Genomic DNA, 26,089 nt, shown 5'->3' with positions numbered 1-26,089 from the left:
GAATGAATGCTGTGCTTTTTTTTCCTTTTTTTTCCAGCAGCGATGCCCAGTACATGTTAATGCAGACTCGTGAAGGCTCATCAGATTTTTCATGATAAAATTGTTTATTGTTGATTGTGAATTTTGTCATCCTGGTGGTGTCCAGTTGTCACTAATGGTATTTTGTGTTTTTCTGATGGGTAAATATCACAGTCTAAAGATTAAAATGGCTTAACAGGTGAGCTAAAATTGAGTCCAGATGCATTTGATGCATGTGATGATCAAATGTGTCCTACAGGGAAACGAATGGACTCTAATGGTGTTAAGCCAAGTCCCTTTAGAATGCAAAACCACCAGGTCCTAATTCCAATCGTTCTAATAGACCAGTTTAATGGCTTGTTTAATGGCGCATTTTAACACACTGAGAATAGATTATGTATACCACACAGGTAGCAATACATTTTTGGCCCACATCTGCAGCTCTCTTATGGCCAGCATTCGGCCCTGATGTACGGTGTTGATTCAAGGCAAGTCTGGTAGCCTCAACTTAGCCACATGTCCACCATATATTGGCCAGATGTCAGGTGTGTTGTGGATTAATTCTGGGCCAAATCCGGGCCAAAGCAAATATCCACACCTTTGCCTTAAATGGGCCAGATCAGGGCCATACCACTCTTACCCTACATGGGCCATATTTCACATGTGGGCCAAAACTGGGCCAGAGAAATTAACTTCAGCTTCACCTTAAATGGGCCAGATGTCAGGCATCTTATAGGCCAGTTATGTGCCAAATCAGGCCCAGACCACACTCTTACCCTTCATGGGCCATATTTCACATGTTGTGGGCCAGGTCTGGGCCAAAACTGGACCAGAGGAATTACTTCAGCTTCACCTTAAATGGGCCAGATGTCAGGCATCTTATGGGCTTATCGGGGCCAGAGGAAACTACCACAGGTTCACCTTGGATGGGCTGTATGTTGCATGTTCAGAGTCAGGTATGCACCTGAAGAGTACCAGAAGAAAATCACAACCTTGTTCATGGTGGGTACCAGCTCAGGACCTACAAAATGGATCACACATCTATCTTATATGGACTAAGACAATTTACCTCATTCCACCTTTAAGTCAGATACCAAAACAAGTTAACAGTTCTGCATTACCAGCACACCACCCCTAACCCCCAACCTGCCTCAAGCCACCTAAAAAGTAGTAACAGAGCAGTCCTACATAGCAACAGACAATGCATGGTAACTATGGATCTTAAGAAGTATAAGTATGCACTCAGTGTTTAAGTCTTATTTTTTCAAACATATTACACTTCTTACACAGTTAACAAACCAACAAACATACAAACAAACAAAACAAACAAGCAGAACAAGTAAAATCTGCATGTCAATTCAACAAACTGAGAAACAGTTAAAGTTGCCTGGCATGGCGTCCTCCATCTTGGTCTCCAGCGAGATGGAGCCAACTTTTCATCCACTGCTCGACTGGTCCGTTTAAGTTGCAGTGAGGCAGTTTCTTCTTACTGCTTCTAAAATGAGATACAGCAGAAATAACAATGTTGGTCATGTTCAGTGTTGTAAATATGTTTCAGAAGTGTCCGGAGGGTGTCCAGTTTGGTGACCTCAGGGTCACATCGCTGCTGTTTGCAGATGATGTGGTCCTACTGGGGACATCAGGCCGCGAACTTCAGCTTTCCCTGGATCGGTTTGCAGCCGAGTGTGAAGCGGCCGGGATGAGAATCAGTACCTCCAAATCCGAGACCATGGTTCTCAGACGGAAAAGGGTGGAGAGCCCTCTCTGGGTCGGGGATAGGCTCTTGCTTCAAGTGGAGGAGTTCAAGTATCTCGGGGTCTTGTTCACGAGTGATGGTATAAGGGAGCGGGAGATTGACAGGCGGATTGGTGCTGGGTCAGCAGTGAAGCGGGATCTTTACCGGTCTGTTGTGGTAAAGAAAGAGCTGAGTCATAAGGCAAGGCTCTCGATTTACCGGTCGATCTACGTTCCCACCCTCACCTATGGTCATGAGCTTTGGGTAATGACCGAAAGAATAAGATCGCGAATACAAGCGTCTGAAATGAGTTTCCTCCGCAGGGTGTCTGGATTCTCCCTTAGAGATAGGGTGAGAAGTTCAGTCATCCGGGAGGGACTCGGAGTACAGCCGCTGCTTCTTCACATCGAGAGGAGTCAGCTGAGGTAGTTCGGGCATCTGGTTAGGATGCCTCCTGGACGCAAGCCTCCTGGACGCAAGTCACAGGCAAGTCCACCTGGGAGGAGACCCCGGGGAAGACCCAGGACACGCTGGCGTGACTATATCTTCCAGCTGGCCTGGGAGCGCCTCGGAATCCCCCTTGGAGAGTTAGTGGAAGTGGCTGGGGAAAGGGAGGTCTGGGCCTCATTGCTTAGGATGCTGCCCCCGTGACCCGAACCCCGGAGAAGCGGAAGATAATGGATGGATGGATGGATGGAAGTTATATATTTTTGTAGACTTACTGAAGTAACTTTTCTTTTTGCAATACATAATAGGTGTAACTGGATATGATAGTATGCAACACAAACAGCCATGTTGGTCAGCGATTCTGATACTACAATTTATCACTAAGGTACTTAGTGATAAGGCAATCTGACACTGAATCTTAATATAAATGACAAATGATGCCATTGAGTCAATTAACGTTTACGTCATATAATAAACACATGCTACTAGTCAAGTCAAGCATGTTTACACAGTACGAATTTATTAAATTTCACCAAATTCAAACCTCGGAACTAAGAATTCTTTGCAGACATATGTAGATGCATTTTCCTGTCTTTGCATGCATTTCAACTGTAGTGTATACACTTTGTCCATTCACACTGTAATGTGGCCACACCCTAAAGCAGGGATGTTCTAACTTATCCATAAAAGGGCTGGGTGTGTTTGAAGGGTGGAAGTAAACAATATTAATATCATGAAAATGAGCCTGAGAAATAAAAAGAGAGTCAATAACAATGCATGTGTATTGAACATTTGAGTGATGGTTATTTGATTTGATAAAATCATATGTTATTTCATTAAAACAGACAGTGTTGGTTTGATATCACCAAATATACAACCCCATTTCCAAAAATGTTGAGATTCTATGTAAAATGCAAATAAAACCAGAATGTAATGGCCTGCAAATTATTTAAACGCTATGAAACAGGACATACAATATATGAACTGTGTCCAGACCTGAATCGCATCAAGAATCTGTGGAGGGAGCTTCAAAGACCTAGAGATTGTCCCAGGAGAGAAGTGTTCCAAAATCTCAGTGTAGACATGCTAAAAGCTCATTAGCAATTTAGAACTGACTGACTGCTGTGATGGCAAATAAAGGCTTTGCCATTCAATACTGAGAAAAATAGTGGACATTGCATTTTTCATATAAATGTGAAAACAAACATAAGTACTTCTTGTTTTCATTTACACCAACCAGGCATAACATTATGACCACCTCCTTGTTTCTATGCTCATTGTCCATTTTAGCCCCCTTTTACCCTGTGGTCAGGACTCCCATGGACCCTCACAGAACAAGTACTATTTGGGTGGTGGATCATTCTCAGCACTGCAGTAACACTGACATGGTGGTGGTGTGTGTTGTGCTGGTACGAATAGATTAGACACAGCAGTGCTACTGGAGTTTTTACACACTTTGTCCATTCTATTAAACACTCCTACCTTGTCAGTCCACCTTGTAGATGTAAAGTCAGAGACGACAGCTCATCTGCTGCTGCACAGTGTGTGTTGGTCATGCTCTAGTCCTTCATCAGCCGTCACAGAATGCTGCCAACAGGACACTGGTGGCTGGATTTTTCAGTTGGTGGACTGTTCTCAGTCCAGCAGTGACACTGAGGTGTCTAAAAACCCCAGCAGCACTGCCGTGTCTTATCCACTCAGACCAGTGCAACACACCACCACCACATCAGTGTCACTGCAGTGCTGCTAATGATCTACCACCCAAATAGTACCTGCTCTGTGATGTCCATGGCAGTCCAGACCACTGAAGAACAGGGTAAAAGGGGCTAACAAAGTATACAGAGAAACAGATGGACCATAGTCTGTAATTGTAGAACTACACAGTGCACCTATATAGTAAGTGGAGCTGATCAAATGGACAATGAGCGTAGAAAAAAGGAGATGGTCATAATCTTATGCTTGATTGGTGTATATCTCTAGCACAATGTCTTACCGCCTTTTGTCGCCTGTAGGAATAGGAAACCTATTGGTTAAATAAAAATGCACTAAAAAGGCTCCCTGCTCCCTGCATAGTGTGCTACGTGTGCTACATACTTTACTGTCTCCCACACCCCAACAGTGCTTTATAGCCAACAAATAGCCATTTGTATACAGTTTCATCCATAGTCAACAAATACTGGACTCTTTGGCTGTAAAAGCTAGCACACTATTTCCGGAGTACAGAACCATTTGAGACTCAGCCTGGTTTTGATGCACAGATCTGACTGAAACACCGACATTTAAAGCTTGTAAAACAAGTGACATCCTTTAGTGTTTTATATTGCTGTTTTACAGTGAATCATATTGTTAGTACTTTAATTCAAGCATGTGATATAAAAGACGGAGTTGCTTAGCACATGTGCTATATTTAGTCTGTCCAGCTTAGTTCTAGTTAAGAAAATAAGCTGTCCACCTCTCCATTTCAACAGAAATAGGTTACTTCATCAGTATACTCGGGTGCCTTATGCAAACAGGATTACAGTCACCTCCTGTCTTGTGCCAGATAATTTTAAGCCATGAATATGTTAAACCAAACAACCAACAACAGTCCAGTGCATCAAATAACTGAAAACAGGCTAGTGCATCACTACTGCTTTTTAAGTAAATTAAAAAGCAATAATAAAGTGGTGAAAATATACATATATTTCCAAAATATATATATACAAAAATTGGTACCAGTAATTAAATGACTAATATTTTAAAATGTATAGTTCTTTTCGTACCCCACATTCTTGCATGTGAAATTTGTTTATCCTGAATACAGATTCAGTTCCTTAGGTTATATACTGTATTGAAAGCATCAATTGTTACAGAATAAAATCTTTTGCCATGTTGTAGTACTGTGGTGTGAGGTGAACCATGATATCTGTATACAGTTATATCCCTAAAAATATTATACAAATATACATTACCAGTGTTGTCTTGAATTCTTGATCTTGGAGCTGCCCTCTAAAACCTGCAGGTTTTCAAGGGCTGCAATGGGTAGAGATTCTGGTGGTAGAGATGGGCTCTCTTCGTTGTCCCCCTTTAATTCATAAACCAGCTTCACCAGTTTGTCCATCTGTTCTTTGATGATTTCTTGATTGGTCAAGAGGTTTTGTATCACAGCTAAGACAAAGAGATCAGAAGATCAGAAGGTCTGTAGTTTTAATTTTAGCTCTGCGCATTAAAAACAAAAATGTGAAAATTTATTTGTCTCCATTTCAAAATTTATTTATCTAGCCTCATTTTAGCCTTGCATAGTCAGCCTGCCAATTTTATTTTGCTTAATGTGGTTGTGATGTATGTGCAGTCAGTCATTGTTCCTATTATTAGACTGCGTGGGGCGCTGTTTTCCCTGAGAGTTATTACTCCCTGATTGCTGCAAAAAAACATGACCAGAAGAAGTGTAACCACCATCTCTGCCTGTTCTCTGTGTAGTTTGCTTTCTAACTTATAATGATAAGTTAATACAGAGACATAGTTTGGTAAACTAAAGCAGTATTAATCTGAAAACACATAAAACATAAATTGGTGACGAGTACGGATTGAGCCTTATGCATGCAAAAGGAGCAGCAGGAGCCAGTATTGACTGAGCAGGCTAACTCTAACAGGCTAACTACATGTAGCAAGAGAAGTGCAGACGAGGATTTACTCAGAGTACAATGGCGCATGTTATCGGACAGATTGAGACCTTCGACGAAGCAAGAGAGCATTGGTCTACCTACGTGGAGAGGTTTGAGCATTTTGTTCAAGCTAATGGCATTACTGAGGAAAAAAAAGTGGCAGTGTTTTTTAGTGTAATGGGAGTTACTACTTATGGCTTACTCCGTAGCCTTATCGCTCCAGAAAAACCGGGAGAGAAAACATACAAAGAAATAGTGAATGTGTTGCTGGCTCACTTTTCCCCAAAGCCCATAATGATTGCTGAGAGTTACCGTTTCCATAAACGCAACCAATAAGAAGGGGAAAGTATTGCACAATATGTGGCTGTTTTAAAGAAGCTTACCGAGCATTGCAAATTTGGAGATTATTTACAAGATTTGCTACGTGATAGATTGGTGTGCAGTTTAAACAATGAAGCCATACAGAGAAACTCTTGACAGAAACTACACTCACATACAAAAAAGCAGTGGATATAGCCATGTCCATGGAAACAGTACCAAGAGAATCCCAGCATCTCAGTAATTCATTGAAAGTCAATGCAATGGCCATCTCCACATGCAAATGTCCCAGATGTGGCAAGACGAATCACAAGGAAAGTGAATGTTTTTACAAGGATTGTAATTGTTACAAGAAAGGACACATTTCTTGTATGTGCAGAAATGCGGTGAAAAATGCAGCAAAGCCTGAAAGTAACAATCAACACAAAAAGTGGAGAGACAAACCTAAGAAAGGACACATACACAAGGTGGAAACTAACAGCACAAGTGAAAAGGATTCAACTACCGTCACAGATTCAGAACTGGCATTACACAAAGTCACAACGCTGTCCAGAATGACACCGCAGGGGTGAGTGTGACAAAGAATACTAACTCGATGCTGTCAGTGATTTTAGTAAGGCCAGAGGTGGAAGGACTACCAATTAACATGGAACTAGATACAGGTGCAGCAGTATCTCTGATCTCTGAAGAGCTGTACAGAGAAAAACTAGCTGATGTCTGTCTGCATTGTTTCTTAGATGACAGTCACGGGCACTGATGATGTTCAGCATCTGAAAAACTTGGGGGCAGTTTTGTGTCATCTTGAGAAATTTGGCCTCCGTGTACAGCAGGAAAAGCGTGAGTTCTTCAAAAATTCATTGGAGTACTTGGGACACATCATTGATGTGGCAGGACTTCACAAGTCTCCAGACAAAATACAAGCAATTGTAAATGCTCCAGCTCCAATTAATGTGAGTCAACTAAGGTCATTTTTAGGACTAATCAACTACTATGCCAGATTTGTCCCAAACCTAGCTACCATACTGCATCCTCTGAATGCACTGTTGCATAAAAGTGTGAAGTGGAATTGGTCAGTAGAATGTGAAAAGGCATTCCAAGAAGCCAAAAGTCAGTTGACAAGCAAGAGTGTACTCACTCATTATGACCCACGACTTCCAATCAGGTTAGCATGTGATACATCACCATACGGCGTCGGAGCCGTGATTTCTCATGTGCTGTCTGATGGGCAGGAGAAACCCATAGCTTTCGCCTCGAGGACATTAACTAAGGCAGAGCAAAATTATGCCCAGATAGAACAGGAGGCACTGGGGATTATCTTTGGTGTCAGAAAGTTTCATGCTTATCTCTATGGACGGCATTTCACCCTGCTCACTGACCACCGTCCATTGACAACGATCCTGAGCCCCAACAAAGCAACTCCATCCATGGCCGCAGCCAGACTTCAAAGATGGGCTCTTGTACTTGCTGCCCATAATTATACAATTCAGTATAGAAGCGCTGCTGACCATGGTAATGTTGATGGATTGTCTTGTCTACCACTCCCTGTACAACACAAAGAGAAAATAGGAACAGTTGATGCCTATCTTATCCATCATTTGGCATTATTGCCGGTAGGCAGCTCAGACATCTGTAAGGAGCCTAGGTCTGACCCTACCCTTGCTATTAACTAAGGCAGAGCAAAATTATGCTCTGCCTGCTCCACGACCAAGATGGCGTCGCGTGAACAACGCGAGGCTCAGCGTCTCTCCAGTATCTGCTATTTAACGGTTTTCTATCTACTTTTGACTGGACTATTCATCTCAAATTGCTCGGCGTTGCTGTTCTACAGCAGACAGGAGCTTCTGGACATCAGAACTCAAACCTCCGACAGTTTTATCGCCGATCTCCGACTCATTCCGGAGATCTCCAGAACACCGGAGGCTGCATACTCTCCCCGGCCGGGCGGAAATGCACGCAGACGGCGCCAAGAACGTAAACAAAGGCGGGGTAGGCGCGGAGGGCTGCGAGCTAAGCTAAAGCTTATACCACACCGGCTGCCCTTACCCAGCATTTTCCTCGCCAATGTCCGTTCTCTGGCTAACAAAATGGATGAAATACGGCTCTCCATCACCAACGACAGACGGATTATGGACTCAAACGTCATGATTTTCACAGAAACATGGCTAAACAATGGCTGCCCGGACAACGCTATTGAGTTAGCAGGACGACACACACACCGAGCTGATAGGATAGCAGAGGACTCTGGCAAGACCAGAGGTGGAGGTTTGTGCATTTATATTAACAAAGCTTGGTCCACAGACTCTGCTACTACAGAGAGACAATGTTTACCTAATGTGGAGTTTATAATGGTCAAATGCAGACCATATTATCTCCCAAGAGAAAAATTGCATCATAATCACTGTAGTGTACGTCCCCCGGACGCTAATGCTAAGCTGGCTATGAAAGAACTTTATGCAGCCATTAGCAAACACCAGCACCCTGAGGCTGCTTTTATTGTTGCTGGTGACTTCAACCACTCCAACCTGAAAACAGTCCTCCCCAGATTCCACCAACATGTCTCTTGCTATACCAGAGGGGACAAGACTTTGGATCATATTTATTCCAACCTGCCTGGGGCATACAAAGCAACACCCCTCCCCCACATTGGACAATCTGACCATCTCTCCCTTTTCCTCACACCTCGGTACTCACCACTCATCCAACGTGTGAAACCCACTGTGAGGACAATAAAAGTGTGGCCAGAGGGGACAGACACTGTGCTCCAGGACCGGTTTAAAAACACTGATTGGAATATGTTCACTCACACAGACTTGGATCAGTACGCCTCATCTGTACTGGACCACATCTCCACCACTATAGACAGTGTCACCACCCAGAAACAGATCACCATGTATCCCAACCAAAAGCCTTGGATGAACCGGGATGTTCATCTCCTGCTGAAGGCCCACAACATCGCCTTCAGGTCGGGAGATGCACCGGCCTACAGTGCAGCCAGAGCTGAGCTGAAGAAGGGCATCAAATAGGCCAAACACCACTACAAAGGGAAGGTAGAAGAACACTTCTCCAACTCTGACCCCCGACGTATGTGGCAAGGACTCCAGATTATCACAGATTACAAGACCATCAACCCCTCCCCCGCCTCCTCTGACATCTCCTTCCTCAACAAGCTCAACAATTTCTACGCCCGTTTTGAGAGAGGGAACCCAACAACCGCAACCAAGGCAAATGTGTCTGCAGACCACCAACCACTGACTCTTTCTCCCACCGATGTAGGAGCGGCGCTGGGCAGGATTAAAGTCCACAAGGCTGCGGGTCCTGATGGCATCCCTGGACGTGTTCTCAGAGCATGTTCTGGAGAGCTGGCAGGAGTGCTGACGGACATAATCAACCTGTCCTTGGCCCGTGCTGTAGTACCAAGCTGTTTCAAAACCACCTCCATCTTCCCGATACCCAAAAATTCCAAACCGTCACGACTGAATGACTACCACCCGGTAGCCCTCACCCCCATCATCACAAAGTGCTTTGAGCGGTTGGTCCTAGCACAGCTCAAATCCTGTCTCCCCCCCACCCTGGACGCCCACCAATTTGCATACCGCCAGAATAGGAGCACAGAGGATGAGAAGCGGCTTAGAAAATGGATGGATGGATGGAAGGATGCAGTCTCCATAGCACTGCACTCAGTCCTCTCACACCTGGACAATAAAAATACCTCCATCAGGATGCTGTTCGTAGACTTCAGTTCAGCATTCAACACAGTCATCCCCTCAAAAATCATCACAAAACTCGCAGACTTGGGCATTAGTTCCCTCATGTGCAACTGGTTACTGGACTTCCTGACCAACCGACCCCAACATGTCTGGTTGGACAACCACTGCTCATCCACCATCACCATAAACACCGGTGTACCACAAGGCTGTGTGATGAGTCCCTTCCTCTACTCCCTCTTCACGCATGACTGCAAGCCTGTCGATGGTTCCAATACCATCATTAAGTTTGCAGATGACATCACGGTGATTGGCCTCATCAAAAACAACGATGAGACAGCCTATAGGGAGGAGGTGGATCGTCTGGCTGAGTGGTGCGACACAAACAACCTTCTGCTCAACGCTGAGAAAACCAAGGAGCTCATTGTGGACTTTGGAAGGAATGCTGACCCACATCCATCCATCCATATCAAGGGGACGGCAGTGGAGCGTGTGAACAGCTTCAAGTTCCTTGGTGTCCACATCTCCGAGGATCTCACCTGGACAACCAGCTGCTCCAAGCTGGTAAAGAAGGCTCACCAGCGCGTCTTCTTTCTGAAGAGGCTGAGGATGAACCACCTGTCCTCAGACATCCTGGTGAACTTTTATCGCTGCACCATTGAGAGCATCCTGACCAACTGCATCACAGTATGGTATGGGTGCTGCTCTGCCTCAGACCGGAAGCCGCTGCAGAGGGTGGTGAAAGCTGCCCAGCGCATCATCGGTGCACCACTTCCTGCCATAAAGGACATCTACAGGAAGCGGTGTCTGAAGAGGGCTGGGAAAATCATCAAAGAACCCAGTCATCCAGCACACAGACTCTTCACCCTCCTGCCCTCTGGGAGGTGCTACAGGAGCCTCCGGACCAAGACCACCAGGTACTGGAACAGCTTCTTTCCAACAGCTGTCACACTCCTGAACTCTGCCTCCTGATACCTAAACAAATAACAATGGACTGTACCCTAACACACACCAATAACACACAGACTTAAACACCACTCAACACCAATTACCGGCCCTCAGATCTGTTGTATATACTGCCCATTATTGTATATACTGTGTAAATATTCTACCTGTTCATAAGTACATACTTACCCTCTTCATATTTATAACCTGTTCATAGTACTTTATACCCCTTCATATTTATTCATAGTTCATAGTACTTTATATCCCTTCATATTTATTCATAGTTCATAGTACTTTATACCCCTTCGTATTTATAACCTGTACATTCTTGTTTATAACCTGTATAACCTCCTTCATGTCTATACCCCCTCATATTTTTTTAACCTGTATATACTATACTTACTGTACATTGTAACATACATATTTATATTTCTGCTAAGCACTTCTGGATGGATGCAAACTGCATTTTGTTGCTTTGTACCTGCGACATACGCAATGACAATAAAGTTGAATTCTATTCTATTCTATTCTAAGGTCTTGGAGATGGTGTCAACTGGATGTTTCCCCACCAGCAAAGGTGCTGATAGCAATCTAACACCATATCTAATCAGACAGAATGAGCTTACAACCCTGCAAGGCTGTCTGATGTGGGGCAACCGAGTAATTGTACCACCCAAACTGAGACAAATAGTTTTGGAAGAGTTACACAGAGGGCATCCTGGTGTGGTTAAGATGAAGGCTGTAGCACGATGTTACGTTTGGTGGCCGGGCATCGATGCTCAAATTGAAGAAAAATCTAAACCTGTACATCATGCCAGCACAATCAGAGGTCTCCAAGTCTGTCACCGCTACATCCATGGCCATGGCCAGGAGCACCCTGGCAGCGGATTCATGTAGATTTCGCAGGGCCTTTCGAAGGACGCATGTTCTTGGTGGCAGTGGATGCCCATTCAAAATGGCCAGAGGTTTGTTTGATGGAGTCAACAACGGCATCCAAAACCATCCAAGTACTGAGAAACATGTTCAGTCACTATGGCTTACCTGAAGTTCTGGTGAGCGACAATGGTCCACAATATGTTTCGGATGAGTTCTCTAGGTTCCTCAAAGCCAATGGGGTGAAACATATGCGTTCTGCTCCATTTCATCCTGCCACGAATGGCCTCGTGGAGCGTTTTGTGCAGACATTTAAGCACTCCCTAAATTCATCAAAGCATTCAAAGATCGCAAATTCGAAGTAGGTGATCCAGTGTTGGTCCGTGATTATCGGCGCGGGGAGGAAAAGTGGACACCTGGCAACGTGTCATCTAAAACAGGTCCAGTATCGTACACGGTTGAAGTTGGATCTTCTCAGCTCTGGAAACGACACACAGAGCAGATGTTGGCTTGTCATCCAGAAATCTCAGCCAGACCAAATTCAGCCAAGCGAAAGACCATCACCTTCTGACACGGACTGTGTACAACAAACTTCAGGAGCTTTTGAACAGCCTGAACCAGAATCTGTGGCTAGCAGGTCTGTTGCAAATACTTCAGAACACATTGAAGCTACACCTGCAAAACCACAAGATTCCCCTACACAGGTCATAAGAAGATGTCCATTCAGAGTTCATAAACCACCTGATAGACTTAACTTGTAAGACAAATGTACACTGCTCAAAAAAATTAAGGGAACACTCAAATAACACATCCTAGATCTGAGTGAATTAAATATTCTCATTGAATACTTTGTTCTGTACGTTGAATACGTCTGTAAATTGAATGTGCTGACAACAAAATCACAAAAATCATCAATGGAAATCAAATTTATTAACCAATGGAGGCCTGGATTTGGAGTCACACACAAAATTAAAGTGGAAAAACACACTACAGGCTGATCCAACTTTGATGTAATGTCCTTAAAACAAGTCAGAATGAGGCTCAGTAGTGTGTGGCCTCCATATGCCTGTATGACCTCCCTACAATGCCTGGGCATGCTCCTGATGAGGTGGAGGATGGTCTCCTGAGGGATCTCCTCCCAGACCTGGACTAAAGCATCCGCCAACTCCTGGACAGTCTGTGGTGCAACGTGGCTTTGGTGGATGGAGCAAGAAATGATGTCCCAGATGTGCTCAATTGGATTCAGGTCTGGGGAACGGGCGGGCCAGTCCATAGCTTCAATGCCTTCATCTTGCAGGAACTGCTAACACACTCCAGCCACATGAGGTCTAGCATTGTCCTGCATTAGGAGGAACCCAGGGTCAACCGCACCAGCATATGGGCTCACAAGGGGTCTGAGGATCTCATCTTGGTACCTAATGGCAGTCAGGCTACCTCTGGTGAGCTCTGGGGGGCTGTGCGGCCCTCCAAAGAAATGCCACCCCACGCCATTACTGACGCACTGCCAAACCTGAAGGATGTTGCAGGCAGCAGATCGCTCTCCACAGCGTCTCCAGACTCTGTCACGTCTGTCACATGTGCTCAGTGTGAACCTGCTTTCATCTGTGAAGAGCACAGGGTGCCAGTGGCGAATTTGCCAATCCTGGTGTTCTCTGTGTGAGCACAGATGTGAGCACAACCCCCATCTGTGGACGTCGGGCCCTCATACCATCCTCATGGAGTCGGTTTCTAACCATTTGTGCAGACACATGCACATTTGTGGCCTGCTGGAGGTCATTTTGCAGGGCTCTGGCAGTGCTCCTCCTGTTCCTCCTTGCACAAAGGCAGAGGTAGCGGTCCTGCTGCTGGGTTGTTGCCCTCCTACGGCCTCCTCCACGTCTCCTGGTGTACTGGCCTGTCTCCTGGTAGCGCCTCCAGCCTCTGGACACTACGCTGTCAGACACAGCAAACCTTGCCACAGCTCGCATTGATGTGCCATCCTGGATGAGCTGCACTACCTGAGCCACCTGTTGTCTATTCCATTTGCACAACAGCATGTGAAATTGATTGTCAATCAGTGTTGCTTCCTAAGTGGACAGTTTGATTTCACAGAAGTTTGATTTACTTGGAGTTATATTGTGTTGTGTAAGTGTTCCCTTTATTTTTTTGAGCAGTGTATATGGTGGAAACCTGGACATTTTTGTGTACAAAGTTAGCTAGTGAGTTGGGTCCCAACACAAGGCAGAATAATCCTTGATCCCACTCAAGGTTTCGGGCAGTCTACCCCCAGCCTTAGTTTAGAAAAAAAAAAAATTGTACATTCAATAAGAGGGGGGTAGTTGTGATGTATGTGCAGTCAGTCATTGTTCCTATTATTAGACTGCGACGCTGTTTTCCCTGAGAGATATGTCCAATGGTCTGGAACCATTTCATTGGTTGAGAGGTGCTGAATGGGTATAGACAATCTGCTGTGAAAAAGTACAACTGGGTCTTATACAATTTCTGTGTCTAACTGACATGTTAGTCACAGGCCACTAGGGACCCTACCTGTTTGTATCAACATCTCTTTGCATCCTACTATCTTTAAGATACTGTGTCTATCACTATGCACTACATAACACTGCTATTCTGTACAAGAACTGATCATACTTGATATAATCAGCTCCATAACAGTTTCTTCTCTTGATAAAAGCCTAGCCTTTGTCACTTTGACCTGAGCATATGCCAACACATCCTTACATATACCCAACTAAGATGATTTATCTGACTTGTAGTATCCTCTATTCAACACAATTATGATTTTGAAGTCAATTTATTTAGCCTTTAACCAGCCAGATTCAATTCTAAAATATGATGCAGAAACTGGATCAGCCAGAGACAGAGAGAGAGAGAGAGAGAGAGAGAGAGAGAGAGAGAGAGAGAGAGAGAGAGAGAGGAGCAAAGGAGGAGGGGGGGGATAGGGAGGGGGGAGATAGTGAGGGAGGGGAGGGGGGAAAAGAGTGAGGGAGGTAGAGAGCAGGGGAGGGAGGGAAAATGGATCAAAACTGCAGGCGAGGCTCCACAACACATCAGAGCACATTAATCAACACTGAGAAGTGCTCGATTGTGCTGGAAAACAATTCGACCTGAAATAAAGCCAAGCTGGCGACAATGACAATATGAAAATGGATGAACACTGCAGGCAAGGCTCGGTAACACATCATAGCACATTCTTCAACACTGAGAGGCAGTCGATTTTGGTGGAAAACAGTTCAACCTGAAATAATGCCAAGCTGGTGACGTTGCCGCAAAAATGACAATATGAAAATGGATCAAAACTGCAGGCGAGGCTCCGCAACAAATAAGAGCACATTCTTCGAAACTGAGAAGCAATCGATTGTGCTGGAAAACATTTGGACCTGAAATAAAGCCAAGGTGGCAATGTTGCCGCGACAATGATGACAAGAGAACGGATCAAAACTGCTGGCGAGGCTCCGCAACACATCAAAGCACATTCTTCAACACTGAGAGGCGGTCGATTTTGGTGGAAAACAGTTTGACCTGAAATAAAGCCAAGGTGGCAATGTTGCCGTGACAATGATGATATGAAAACTGATCAAAACAGTAGGCGAGGCTCTGCAACACATCAGAGCATATTCGTCAACACTGAGAAGTGCTGGCTTTGCTCTGAAACAGTTCCTGAAATAAAACCAAGCTGGCGACAATGATAATATGAAAATGTATTAAAACTGCAGGCAAAGCTCCACAACACATTATAGCACATTCTACGACACTGAGAAGCGGTTGATAGTGTTGAAAAACAGGTCAACCTGAAATAAAGCCAAGCTGGCGACGTTGCCGCGTCAACGACGACATGAAGACAGATCAAAACTGCAGGCGAGGCTCCGCATCATAGCACATTGTTTGACACTGAGGAGAGATCGATTGTGCTAGAAAACAGTTTGACCTGAAATAAAATCAAGCTGGTGACGTTGTTGTGAAAATGATATGAAAATGTATCAAAAATCGATAAAAACTGCAGGTTCCACAACATGTCAGAGCACCGTATTCGACACTGAGAAGTTGTGAATTGTGCTGGATAACAGTTCGACCTGAACTAAAGCCAATCTGGCGACGTTGCCGCAACAATGACAACATTAAATTGGATAAAAGCTGCGGGCGAGGCTCGCCAACACAGCAGAGCACATTTTTCTACACTAAGATGCGATCGACATTGCCACTACAATGACGGAATGAAAACAGATCAAAACTGCAGGCGGGGCTCCGTAAAACATCAGAGCACATTATTTGACACTGAGAAGTGGTCGATTGTGCTGGATAACAGGTTGACCTGAAATAAACCCTAAGCTGGTGATGTTGCCACGTCAACGACGACATGAAAACACAGCAAAACTGCAAGCAAAGCTCCACAACTCATCATAGCACATTCGTCGACACTGAAAAGCGGTCAATTGTGCTGGAAAATAGTTCGACTAAAAGTAATGCCAAACTGGCAATGTTGCCGCGACAACAAATATATGAAAATGGATCAAAACTGCAGGTGAGGCTCCACAACACATCATAGCACATTCTTCGACACAGAGAGACGGTCGATTTTGGTGAAAAACAGTTCGACCTGAAATAAAGCCAAGCTGGTGACATGCCGAGACAATAACGATATTAAAACAGGTCAAAACTGCAGGCGAGGCTCTGCAACACATCATAGTACATACTTCAATACTGAGAAGTGATCAATTGTGCTAGAAAACAGTTTGACCTAAAATAAAGCCAAGCTGGCCATGTTGCCGCGACAATGATGATATGAAAACAGATCAAAACTGTAGGCGAGGCTCTGCAACACAGAGCATATTCGTCAACATGAGAAGCGGTTGGTGTTGCTCTGAAACAGTTCCTGAAATAAAACCAAGCTGGTAACAATGATAATATGAAAATGGATCAAAACTGCAGGCGAGGCTCCACAACACATCAGAGCACATTCTACGACACTGAGAAGCAGTCGATTGTGCTGGATAACAGGTCGACCTGAAATAAAGCCAAGCTGGCGACGTTGGCGCGACAATGACGACATGAAAACATATAATAACTGCAGCAGAGTGTCCGTAACACATCATAGCACATTCTTCAACACTGAGATGTGATCGACTATGCTGGAAAACAGTTCAACCTGAAATAAAACCAAGCTTGCGACAATGACAATATAAAAATGGATAAAAACAGCAGCAAGCCTCTGCAACACATCATAGCACGTTCTTCGACACTGAGAAGCGGTCGATTGTGCTGGAAAACAGTCGACCTGAAATAAAGCCAAGCTGGCAACGTTGCTGCGACAATGACAACATGAAAACAGATCAAAACTGCAGGCAAGGCTCCGCAACACGTCAGAGCACATTCTATGACACTGACGAGCGGTCGATTGTGCTGGAAAACAGTTCAACCCGAAATAAAGCCAAGCTAACGACATTGCCATGACAATGACCATTTGAAAATGGATGAAAACTGCAGGCAATGCTCCACAACTCATCATAGCACATTCGTCAACACTGAGATGTGATCGATTTTGCTCTGAAACAGTTCGACCTTAAATAAACCCATGCTGGTGACAATGACGATATGAAAATGGATCAAAACTGCAGGCAAACCTCCACAACACATCAGAGCACATTAATCGACTCTGAGAAGTGGTCGATTGTGCTGGATAACAGGTCGACCTGAAATGAAGCAAAGCTGGAGACGTTGGCGTGACAATGATGATATGAAAATGGATGAAAACTGCAGGCAAGGCTCCACAACTCATCATAGCACATTCGTCAACACTGAGAAGCGGTCGATTGTGCTGGAAAACAGTTAGACCAAAACTAATGCCAAGCTGGCGACATTGCCGCGACAATGAAGATATGAAAATGGATCAAAACTGCAGGCGAGGCTCTGCAACACATCATAGCGCATTATTCAACACTGAGAAGCAGTTGATTGCGCTAGAAAACAGTTCGACCTGAAATAAAGCCAAGCTGGCGACGTTGCCACAACAATGACATGAAAATGGATCAAAACTGCAGGCGAGGCTCCGCAACACATCAGAGGACATTAATCGACTCTGAGAAGTGGTTGATTGTGCTGGAAAACAGTTCAACCTGAATTAAAGCCAAGCTAGCAACAACCTATATTCAATTGAATATACAAATACAAGATATTTAATGTTTAAACGGATAAACTTTATTGTTTTTTGCAAATATTCACTCATTTTGAATTTGATGCCTGCAACACATTCCAAAGAAGTTGGGACAGGTGCATGTTTACCACTGTGTTGCATCACCTTTCCTTTTAACAACACTCACGAAGCATTTGGGAACTGAGGACACTAATTGTTGAAGCTTTGTAGGTGGAATTCTTTCCCATTCTTGCTTGATGTACAACTTCAACTTGCTAACAGTCCAGGGTCTCCATTGTCATATTTTGCGCATATTTTGGCATAAATAATTTTTTCCAAATCTGGAGCATTAAGAAATGATTTTAACTTGGAGATTGTCCTAAGCTGGAAGAAACTGGCCTTGACTGCTGCATTTACTTGCTTATCAAATTTTAATTCATCATCAAAAATCACCCCAAGGTTTTTTTCACTTTTTAAAGTTTTTATAAAGGGGGTTTAGAAACCCAGATTTTCTTTCAAACTCTTGGTTACTGTGGGGGGACCAAATAAAATAACCTCTGTTTTATTATCATTCAGTTGAAGAAAACTCTGGGTCATACAATTCTTGATATCCATGATACATTCATTGAGTCTTCCTAAAGAGTAATGATTTCCAAGGTTTAAAGGTAAATATAGTTGTAAATCATCTGCATAACAGTGAAATGAGATGTTATGTTTACGCCTAGGGGAGTATGTGTAGCGAAAAAAGCACAGGGCCTAACATGGACCCTTGTGGAACCCCAGATGTCATGGCCACAGATGAAGAGAAGTATTTCCCAATGTTTACAGAAAAAGTTCTACACTTAATATAAGAGATAGACCAATTTAGAGCCAAACACTTGACCCCAGAACAATGTTCCAAATGCTCAATGAGTATATCATGATCAACAGTGTCAAATGCAGCACTCAAGTCCAGCAAGACCAGGACAGAACAATCACCAGAATCAGCATTAAGTAAAAGATCATTAGTCACTGTAGATTATTTGGCTAAATGTTCATCTTGTTTGTTCACTATGGGCCACCGTACATGTGTGTTTTGTGTCTCAGCCAATCAGTGTGCTCGGGTCCCTTCTGTGAAGTTTAGTCACAGTAGTAGAGCTGTGGGATGTCAGCCTCGGTAACTGGACTCCACATGTTTCTCGCTTTCTGAATAAACCTACAGGTTGTTCCAAGACTGCGTGATGCTTGGCTCACACGAATGAACCAGTTTCTACATGGTGTCAGAACCCGGTACGGACTTCTCGCCTGTGAGTAATTTTTCTCTCTCAGCGGACTACCTGTTGCTTTTTTTTCTCCCCGAACTGTGTTAGCTTGTGAGGGACCTGGACGTAATGGTGGATGGATTTCGCAGACCCGACCCTCTTATTTTTGATGAAAATATCACAGAGAACTGGCGAATTTGAGCGGGAATACGATATTTTTAATCGCTGCGGCACATTTCGACAAGCCTGCGAGGACGAGGGCTTATATTCTCCTCAATATTGCTGGACCAGAAGCCATTGAACGGGAGCGTTCGTTTGTCTATGCCGCTGAAGTGCGCGCCCGGGCCAGACGGAGCAATAATAGCTGCGGCGGAGTTCAGAGAGGATCCTGACTGCTTGAAGAAAAAATTTCGCAAAATATGCAACCCGCAAAGCAACAGGACGATGGAAAGACACAAATTCCATTCGAGGAATCAGAAACAAGGTGAGAGTATTGAGTCATTTATCAGTGATTTGAGGATTAAAGCTAAAAGCTGCGATTTTGGAGACCTGACTGACGAGCTTATTTGTGACCGGATCATGTGTGGCATTACCAGTGACCCTCTAAGAAAAACTCTTCTGAGAGACAGCGAGTTAACGCTAGCCAAAGCCATTTCAACCTGTCGCATTCACGAGATGACGGAGGAAAACAGCAAGATGCTAGCCACACAAGCCACCAGTGTTGATGCAGTAAGGCCAGTTTCAAACAGAAAGCACCAGTTAAAACCAAAGTCATTCCCTTAGACCATCACAAATTGCAGCAACTGTGGAAACAGTCATGCAGCCAAACGGGAAAAGTGTCCAGCGTTCGGACAACAATGCCATAATTGTGGAAAACTAAACCACTACAAAAGTTGTTGCAAGTCTAAACCACGAAATACAAGAAATTCAAACAGAAAAGCTTCTAATCAGCTAGTGCACGAAGTAGCAGCAGATCAGCCCACAGTATGCGAAGATGAAACGTTTTATGTGGATGGTGTCGAAGTTGACAATTGTGTTAACTGTGTCAAATTTAAAGCCAATGAGAAGGATGAAGGATTTGTTACAATACATATAAATGGCAAGCCGATTGAAATGAAAGTTGACACAGGGGCAAAATGCAATGTAATATCACTGGAGAACCTCAAACGAGTAACCAATGGTAAGCAACTTTTAAAGCAAAAAACAACTGCAAATATTGTTGCTTATGGGGGCACCACCATTAAGACTGATGGCATGGTTACACTGCCATGCTGCTTAAAAGGGCAACAACACTCATTGTCTTTTTTCATAGTGGACAAAGAGGTTCAACCATTGTTAGGATTTCGTGCATGCATGAACATGGGAGTTGGCCAAATGAGTCCTGATGTCCATCAAGTCACCATGGAGAGCAGAGCAGATTTCAACACACAGATTCTTACAGAATACAAAGACCTATTCAGAGAAGAGCTCGGAGAGCTCCCAGTCACGTATTCCATGACTGTGGATCCCAACATACAGCCTGTGATCCGGCCAGCCCATCGAATCCCCATAGCTATGCAAGAAAGAGTCAAAGCTGAACTTGAACGCATGCAAAGCATAGGTGTCATAACACCAGTCGCAGAGCCCACTAACTGGGTCTCTTCCATGGTGGCAGCACATAAAAAGGGTAAGCAAGAAATCAGACTGTGCATAAATCCAAAAGACCTTAACACAGCATTGAAAAGGCCCCACTACCCTATGCGTAGTGTTGAGGAGGTAGCAGCACAGATGTCAGGGGCAACAGTGTTCTCCGTCCTGGATGCGAAAAGTTCCTTCTGGCAGATACGCCTTGATAAGAAATCATCAATGTTAACAACATTCAGCACTCCATTTGGGCGTTACAGATTTTTACGGATGCCATTTGGCATTAACTCTGCAAGTGAGGTATTTCAGCACTCCATGGAACACCTGTTTGCAGGTCAACCGTGCTCAGTCATCGTTGATGACATCATTGTCAGAGGCTGTGGAGTAGCTGAACATGATGCCAACTTGAGGAGAGTGCTTGAACGTGCAAGAGAGGTCAATCTCAGGCTAAATCCTGACAAATGCAAATTCCGCTTGGAACAAGTAGGCTATGTAGGCCACATTTTTACAAGCGAGGGTCTAAAAGCAGACCCCTCTAAAACCGTGGCAATCACTAACATGCCAGTTCCCACAGATGTCAATTCACTACAGCGTTTTCTTGGCATGGTTAACTACCTTCGGAAGTATATACCAAACTTCAGCGAAATTGCAGCGCCTCTGAGGAAATTGACACACAAGGAGACTGCATGGTGCTGGTTTCAGCAGCATCAAGAGGCATTTGACCGCCTTAAGTCACTCCTGTCTAGCCCACCATTACTGGCATATTATGATGTCAAGGAGCCAGTCACGCTTACCTGTGACGCATCATGCCATGGACTAGGAGCCGCATGCATGCAAAATGGCAGACCAGTAGCATTTGCATCACGTGTCCTCACAGACACAGAGACACGATATGCCCAAATAGAAAAGGAGCTTCTAGCTGTCGTGTTCGCCTGCACAAAATTCAGGGATCCACAATCGTGGAAACCGACCACCAGCCTCTGGTAACTATATTGAAGAAGCCTATTCATGCAGCTCCTGCTCGCCTCCAGAGAATGTTGCTCCGGCTGCAGAGCTATGACATCACCTTGGTGTACAAAAAGGACAAACTCATGTATGTGGCCGACACACTTTCAAGAGCTCAAACTCACCAATCTTCCGAAGCATGGTTGAAAATGATACTTTTGAGGTCATGTCGGTGAATTACATCTCCACAGCCCGCCTGGAAGATCTCAGAAGGCACACAGCAGAGGACAGTGTGCTACAAACCCTCAGTACAGTCATGGCCCCCAAGAAAAAGCCAGCTTCAGCCTGCTGTCAGTCTCTTTTTCCCTTACAGAGATGAACTCACGATGGAAGGTAGGATCATCATGAAAGGTCACAAGACAGTCATTCCCCAATCTTTGCACAAAGAATACATCAACATTGTGCACAAAGGCCACCCAGGCATTGAAGCAACCAATCACAGGGCTAGAAGCATCATCTTTTGGCCAAACATGTCAACAAACATCACTGAGGAATTGCTCTCATGTGCAGTGTGCAACAGCACCAAGTCTCACCAGCAAAAAGAACCTCTTCAGCTTCATGCAATTCCAGACCTTCCATGGTCCATAGTGGCCACAGACATATTTGAATGGCATGGCAAGCACTACCAAGTGCTCGTGGATTCATATTCCAGATGGTTTGAAATCGACCTTCTCTGTGACATGACATCATCGACTGTAATCTCCAAATTGAAGAGACACTTCTCTGTTCATGGTACACCACATACCCTCTTCTCTGACAATGACAGACAATACACCAGCATTTCAAAGATTTTGCCAAACAATGGGATTTCGTTCATTCCACCAGCAGCCCAGAGTTTCCCCAGTCAAATGGACTAGCGGAGAGAGCAGTTTGCAGTGCCAAGCAGCTGATGGAGAAATCTCACAGAGATGGAACTGATGTTTTCCTTGATCTTCTAAACCTCAGGAACATTCCCCGTGACACAATATTAGGCTCACCCGCTGAACGTCTGATGTCACGTCAGACACGTGCAGCCATCCCTGTGTGTACCAAACTACTGGAACCAGCCCCAAACCCAGCAAGTTAGTGCACAGCTTCTCAACAAAAGACTCACTCTAAAGCATCAGTATGACAAGTCAAGCTACCAGCTACAGTCTTTAGCAGAGGGACAAGTGGTCTGTATACAGACCCCCAAAGGATATGACCAACTTGGGACCGTGAAGGAGAGGAGCAATGAGCCGCGCTCCTACATCATTCAATCCAATGGGAAGACATACAGGAGGAATCGCCGCCACATCCTTCCTGTTGCAGAGCCACTGCCGCCAGCACAGCTCTGTGCAGAAGGCCAAGACCCCCAGAACACTGGCCCCTCCACAACAGACAGTGTCCCCCCAACACCACATACTCCAGAACTAAACAACATGCAATCACAACACGCATCCTCTTCTTAGCCCAAGCCTACAGCAGATTTCCCAACTGAGAACAGCAATGCGTTATACACAACACGTTCAGGCCGTGTTTGCAGGCCTAACCCAAAATATATGCAGTAAAAAAAAAAAAATTTAAAAAAAGGTGCACCAATATCTTTGTTTTATGCACTTGCACTCATGGTGTTACAAAAAGGCCTACAAGTTAAATCAATGTGTTAATCCAATTTGTTGGACAGTTTTAAAAAGACTTTCATTATTGAGTTGTTTACTGAAAATCGTGAAGCACTAAGGCAGGAACGAAATGCTATAATGTTTAAAGTAAAGGTACGTGCTAAAAGAAAGGGATGTAGATTATTTGGCTAAATGTTCATCTTGTTTGTTCACTATGGGCCACCGTACATATGTGTTTTGTGTCTAGGCCAATCAGCGTGCTCGGGTCCCTTCTGTGAAGTTTAGTCACGGTAGTAGAGCTGTGGGATGTCAGCCTCGGTAACTGGACTCCATATGTTTCTCGCTTTCTGAATAAACCTACAGGTTGTTCCAAGACTGCGTGATGCTTGGCTCACACGAATGAACCAGTTTCTACAGTCACTTTTAAAATAGCAGACTCAGTACTGTGCAATGCCCTAAACCCCGACTGAAAAGTTTCATAAAATGTTATTATTGTTTAAAAAAGATTCAAGTTGAGTAAACAACTTTTTCAAGAACTTTAGCCAAAAATGATAGTTTTGATATAGGCCGGTATTTACTCAGAACCCCTACATCCAGATTGTGCTTTTTTAGGAGGGGCTGAACAACTGCATGCTTAAAACTCGCAGGAACTGCACCAGATGCTAAGCTTGCATTTATAATTGATAAAACATCAGGTCCAATTGTGTCAAAGAATATCCATGGCAGATGTAGAACATTTAACGTGAGAAACAATGTCAGATAACTGTGCAAAGGAAACCGGTTCAAATTTCTCAAATGTTGGGATACCTGGCTGAAAGGCAAAGGGCTGAATCATAGAAATTGAGATATTAGACCTAGCCTTTTCAACCTTGGCCACAAAAAAATCCAGAAAAGCTTCACAGCTATTTAGAGACGCTTCTGGGCTGTAGCATGGAAGAGGATTTAGCACTGAATTTAATGTACTAAACAGATATTTTGGCTTAATCTGATTTGAGATTATTTTTTAAAAGTATTCTGCTTTTGCAGATCTGACCATTTCTTGAAATCTAATCAAACATGATTTGAGAATCTCGAATGATACTTGCAGCCTATCCTTCTTCCATTTACGCTCAGCCATCCTACACTCTTTCCTAGCTGTCTTAATGGAGTCATTCAGCCAAGGTTGAGATTTAAACCTAGGATGTCTAACTCTCAGAGGGGCAACTGAATCCAGCACAGTTCTACAGTGAGATTGAAAAGAAACAGGTCTTCAGTGCTCAAGTGAAGATCATTAGATGAAAAGGAATTTGTATAAGCAAGTGCAAACTGAGTAGCTGTAGTGGGGCCTAACTTTCTAGAAGGTTGTTCTGAAGTTCTAATAGCCATAGGATGTGAAGTTAGCAGAGAGCTGAACATAACAGGCATGTGGTCAGAAAATGCAGTTTCACAAACTGTCACATTGTCTACATTAAAACCATGAGATAAAATAAGATCAAGAGTATGTCCATGTTCATGAGTAGGGCCATTTACATGCTGAGTAAAATCAAATGAGTCCAACAAATGGTTAAATTCACTGACCATAGGCTTATAGGGGCAGCATATATGAATGTTAAAATCCCCCAGAACAAATACCCGGTTTGACATCACAGTTACTACAGATAAAAAGTCAGACAATTCCTCGATAAAGTCCTTATTATTCCCACTAATTGTTGAAGCTTTGTAGGTGGAATTCTTTCCCATTCTTGCTTGATGTACAACTTCAATTGCTCAACAGTCCGGGGTCTCCGTTGTCATATTTTGCGCTTCATAATGCGCTACACATTTTCAATGGGAGACACGACTGGACTGCAGGCAGACCAGTCTAGTACCCACACTCTTTTACTATGAAGCCATGCTGTTAACACGTGCAGAATGTGGCTTGGCATTGTCTTGCTGAAATAATCAGGGACGTCCCTGAAAAAGACGTTGCTTGGATGGCAGCATATGTTGCTCCAAAACCTGTATGTACCTTTCAGCATTAATGCTGCCTTCACAGATGTGCAAGTTACCCATGCCCTGGGCACTAACACACCCCCATACCAACAGAGATGCCAGCATTTCTGGGTGTTGTTGATATATGGCTTTTGCTTTGCATGGCAGAGTTTTAACTTGCACTTGTAGATGGAGCGACGAACTGTGTTCACTGACAATGGTTTTCTGAAGTGTTCCTGAGCCCTTGTGGTAATATCCGTTACAGAATGATGTCGGTTTTTAATGCAGTGCCGTCTGAGGGATCGAAGGTCACAGGCATTCATTGTTGGTTTTCTGCCTTGCCGCTTACTTGCAGAGATTTCTCCAGATTCTCAGAATCTTTTGATGAGATTATGGACTGAAGATGATGAAATCCCTAAATTCCTTTCAATTGCACATTGAGAAACTGTGGTAGACTCAATGACAAGTCAGAACACTTACAGTAATTGCCTCTAGAGGGAGCTACCTTCTGGGAACTGTGATACGCTTATCGGGGTCGCATCGCAGCGAGAACAAGTGTCGCGGGCTGAACTCATGTTTCGGTTGTTGTGTTAGTGTTGGAGAATAAATGGCATGAAGCCAAAGAAAAACAACTCCAGTGTGATTGTTGCTACACGCCACCATAGGATATCATACAATTGGCGACGAGGATTTAAAGAATTTTAAGTTACCGATGAGTCACAGAGAAGCGAGCTCCGGTGAATCCAGCAGTTCCAATTCTCAAGAGGTGAATGTAGTTTCCCTGCAGCCCTTTTTTTCACCACCGGCGTAGCATGCAAAGATGGCAGCTGTAATCGGCTCGGTAGCCCCTTTTGATAATGCAACTCAGTCTTGGGAAGA

General features: G+C 44.1%; 1 long non-coding RNA gene across 1 annotated transcript in view; it reads right to left on the bottom strand.

The window, feature by feature from the left end:
* Nucleotides 1-378: 378 nt before the first annotated feature.
* The window catches only part of LOC119265092, a 30,714-nt gene continuing 5,003 nt past the window's right edge, over nucleotides 379-26,089 (bottom strand). Inside the window, exons 2-3 of the long non-coding RNA XR_005131389.1 lie at nucleotides 5,152-5,347; nucleotides 379-1,513 (exon numbers count right to left, since the gene is read on the bottom strand). This is a non-coding gene — a long non-coding RNA (uncharacterized LOC119265092). The remainder of the gene's footprint in view (nucleotides 1,514-5,151; nucleotides 5,348-26,089) is intronic.

Source organism: Pygocentrus nattereri, chromosome 14 (genome assembly GCF_015220715.1).
Source record: "Pygocentrus nattereri isolate fPygNat1 chromosome 14, fPygNat1.pri, whole genome shotgun sequence".
NCBI classification, from domain to species: domain Eukaryota; kingdom Metazoa; phylum Chordata; class Actinopteri; order Characiformes; family Serrasalmidae; genus Pygocentrus; species Pygocentrus nattereri.
Note: the sequence above shows the minus strand (reverse complement) of the source record. Positions and strands in the feature narration are given on the sequence as shown.